Here is a 4,593-nt window from a genome sequence, read left to right as displayed (position 1 = left end):
GTCAAGGCACTGATTTCCTTCCTTATCTTTACATTCTGATGCTGAGAGCTGCAGAGCACCTTGAACGCCTTCTGAAGTCACCCAAAGATTACGATAAGCATCATTTTGTAGATTTAACCTCTTAAGACTTTCACAGACTTCCATGAGAGTACCTGTAAGATTAAACCCAGAAAGTTTTGCATGACAAAACATTGAAGGGAAAATCTTATGTATAAGCCACCTGATATTTATCTGAATTCAGGCTACCCTTTTGTATGTACATGCTAATCTTTATATTTAGATGTAATAGAATTATAGTGCACATCTCAGCTCCTTTATTTGATTTTTCTTCCCCCCTGCTCTCTAGCCTGCAGCTTCCAATGGATCAGAAGGATCTGGACAATGTGGTGAACACAACAAGGAGAACCCAACTTTTGAAAATTATGTGATAGACATAAAGACAAAGGTATTGTCCACTCTTTTTTGTGATGGAGAATGAAATCCTTATTTAGTGAAGTTTTGCTGGAGGTGAATTGTGTAGAACATATTGAATTTGAGCTCCTGGATTTATTTTTTGCTGCTTATTGGCTGCATGTACATTACCACATCCTAATGAGGCTTATAGCTGCAATTTATTGCTGTTTGTTGCTAGCCCTGTTCATTTTGTGCTGACCTAGGCAGGATATAATTTTTATTTTTATGTACAAATATTTTTAATATTGGTGATGGTTCTACAGATTTACTGATCTGAAGATGGTTTCATTTCAATCTATTTTTGAAGTCCATGTTGCACAGTTCGTAAATTTTATTCAAGGTGTTTTCAGTCTCTCGTGTGTTGTAGTTTCTTTTAGGTTTGGAGTCAGTATGGCGGAATATAAATGTCAGCAAACTGATGGTTTTTGTATGGGCAGTCTAATGATACCTATCATAAAACTATGTTGAACAGTGTAACTTCATGGCTATGGTAAGGGGGTATGTTACATTTCTCCGTCTTGCTACTTGCAACAGAAGCTAAGATATTACTGTGTAGACTTTCAGCCTTGAAGTCATTGTGTATTTTTTCTTTTTGAAGTGAAAGAAACTTAAGTTTTCTTTTAAAGTAAGCAAGCTGGAAACATGATGAAAAAGACCCAGATATTAACTGAGTTGGCGTGCTTGTGTGATGCCTTGTAGACTTCAGCAAATGTTTCTAATAGTGGAAACTTGCAGAGCCTTTTCCATGAGATTTGTTTCCAGATCTAGATTGATTTCTCTGTCCATTATATTTTCAAAATCTAAAGATTTAATTGTCTAGTATGATTTTCTGAATTTCTTGTGTTGTTGTGTTCCCAATTTTTTCAGAAAAACTTTGGTACCATGTGGGACTACGGTGGTACTTAGAAGTTGAAATACAAGAACGTGTATACTCACTGAAATTTGTCTTTATATTTATGAAAGATATTATTTCCCCAAAGCAAGGAATTATCAAAAGCTTGATATATATCCTAAATACATTGTGTCCATGAAAATATTGTAGAAATCATGGGATGTAGTGAATCTCATCCCAATTTCACAACAAAATTTATGTTAGGAATGCTCAGCTGAACAATGCACTATCTTCCCTACTTAGAGTTACTGCAAACTACTGGACAGAATGTTTCTCCATCAACAATTCTATGAACTAAATTTTCGTGCTGTTTGTACTCTCCAGGACAAAGTGTACCTGAGAGTAAAGCAGTTATATTGCCAAACTCTGAAACATTCAGAGCTGTGAGTGGTATTTTCTTCAGTTCCCAGTACCATGGGATAGCAGATAGCAGATGTTTTGTTTTCATTTCCAGGAACTTGTGGTTTAGTGTGTCAGTTCACTTGAAAGAGTCATTTTGTCTGATTTCTTTTTTCAAGTGAGTGTGCTTGAGTGTTAGTGTCATGCTCCTTTGACAGTGACACATAGCTATTTAGGAGTGGCTACATGTTTAAACATATGCACCAGAGCTTTTCAGTTGCTGATGATCAGGTGGTTGTTAGATTTACTTCCCCAGACAGAATGCTCAAGAATTAGAATGAACTCTTCATTCACCATTGATCTTGAGAGTTGAGAACAACTTCAGGACATACTGTCCTTGAGTACACTGTGATTCTCTTTCAGAGTATCCCAGCCCACATAGAGCAAGCAGAGCATTTGTAACTGAAGCATTTCTATTTCATTCTGAATAAGGGATTTGTGGAAAATGAGAAAACAATTATGGCTTTGTATGGGAAATAATAGATACAAAAATCATTAGGCATAAGTTTTAAACTAATGAGGGTCGCGGAGCTTTCAAAAGACTAGCTTATCCAAGGCTCTTTAGAGCTTTAGGATGGCTCTAGGGACCTGTCCCCATCCTCTGCCCCAGACCCTGTGATGATGAATGTGCATTTCCTACAACTCTACGAATCATATTGTGTTCCCAGCTTACCTCACTGCCTTCTTTCTCATAGGTCCCCGAAAGGGTGAGTTTGTGACAATGAGACTACTGGAGAGGTTGTATTGTTTCCATCTGTTGAGATTTTTAAGACTAGACTGGATAACAGCCTGGATAGCCTGGTCAGATCTCACTGCTGAACCTACTTTGATTGGGAGTTTGGAATGTGTACCTTCCCATGTCCTTTACATTGTCACTAACCCTGTGATCGTCTGTTTACATTGACTCCTGGAGGGGCAGAAAGGCCACTGCATTGCTGTCTGACCAAGCACCCTTGTGCAAATGCATTTACACTCCACTAGGTACAGCAACCAGAGGCCAGGTATTACATACAATAATGCCCTCAGCAAAGTGGGCCAGTGAAGTGCCTAGTGGATTGTCTATTAGAAAAACAGAAGTAGTTTTTTTTCCTGCTTTTCTGGGCCATGCTTGGCTAAAGTGGGGCGAGGTCCCATATATTACATAAAAGGGTGGTAGGCTGGGCATGTGTTTGGGGTAAGAAGAGACAGAATCCCCTCCACAACTGTGAAGAAGAAAAAACCCTTTTTTCTGTGGCTGTTGAGCCTGGGGACACCATGGCCACCTGGGTGCAGAGACCTTGTGATGAAGGAGTGGAGCTGCCTGTCCACCCTTCACTTCTCCCTTCACCCATTTTACCATCTACCTGCATGACTCTGAGTGGCAAGGTCTGCGCTTCCCTACACAAAAGAAAATGGTCTGTTTCTTTTCACTAGGAAAACTACCATCTGGAGAAACTGGTCAGGACTCCAACATCAATTGTGCTAAATAGCAGTGAAATTTGCCATGCATGGGTGAAGGAATTATTTGTGTTGGAGACTCTTCTGGACCTGAGGCCAGTTGCAGAGCTGCTGCTGTTAGGGCTGCTGCAGTCAGGAGGGGTAGAAATGCTAATCTGGTGATTTTTAAATTAACACCAGCGCTCCTGAGCTTCCGGTTCAGCCTGGGAACTACATTAAAATTCTTAGTGACTAAGGTATACAGAACTTCATTCCTTCTGAAATTTGTATTAACTTCTCTTCCTGGATGAAAAGGAAATTATTTTGACATTTCATCTGTAATACAGCTCCTTACTATATAACCAGGATCTGCAAGATTAGTAATTTCTCTCTTTTTTTTTTCCTTCTACCATATACTTACTCAGATAACTTGTATCCTGGTTAGCCTACTAACTAACCAGTTGTGTTGCACAGGAATGGGGTTCAAGTGGTATAAATGAGCTCTGACTGTAAGGAACATAAGTTGCCAACTGCACAAATTGCCCTCTTGGAAGACGTAATCAGGGAAGTATTTTTTTGTAGCTTATTTGGGTGCAATATGGAACCTGACAACAAGAAACAAAATATAACCCTATGCAAATGACTGGCAATGTAATACCATCAACAAGAACTCCGTAGTACAAAATTTAAGATACATTAGGAGTAAATAAATCTTTCTCTGTATTTGTAAGAGCATGTGTGTGTTCATGTGTTCTATGTGTAGGTGCATAGAGCTCTAAATAGTCACTGGCTAAATTTTGCAAGATGCTGACATTACTAATGCTGTGTTAGCAATCTGGTTAGATGCCTTCTTTCTTAGTGTCTACTCTAAAACTTGGAGACCTAGTACTCTTGTTTTTCTTAATTTCTACTGTGTCAATAAAAGAAAATAAGCAAGTTTTGCTTTTTTTAATAACCTATTTTTTCTTTACAGATTTTGCTCTATAGTTTTTGGGTTTCAAAAGAATTTAAGAAATATTAAAAAAGGTGCATTGTGAAAAGTTAAAAAAAATAATCAGAGAATCTTTCCTAGTGGTTTTAGCTTTTACAGAAGCTTGTTTTTACAAAAAATTGAATTCAGCTGGATGTTGCAGGCTCTGGTTCTAAATATAGTGGCCTAATTAAACCCTATGCTTTGGTTATCCAAGTGGAAGTACCTGGATACAGTGAAGACTTTAATGCCAGAAAGGAGCATTAAATTGTCCAGTGTAACCTGCTGCATTATAAAGACCATCACATTTTACCCACTCACCTCATATTATTAGTTTTTGTGTGACTTAAAAACAGACACCTTGGTAAAATCAGAGGAGAAGGAAGCAGTCACCTGGGTAGGTGGTTTTCACATGGTGATCCAAGAGCCACTGGTGTCATAGTGGGAAATAGCTGTTATTCTT

Source organism: Chiroxiphia lanceolata, chromosome 2 (assembly GCF_009829145.1).
Source record: "Chiroxiphia lanceolata isolate bChiLan1 chromosome 2, bChiLan1.pri, whole genome shotgun sequence".
NCBI lineage: Eukaryota > Metazoa > Chordata > Aves > Passeriformes > Pipridae > Chiroxiphia > Chiroxiphia lanceolata.
Note: the sequence above shows the minus strand (reverse complement) of the source record.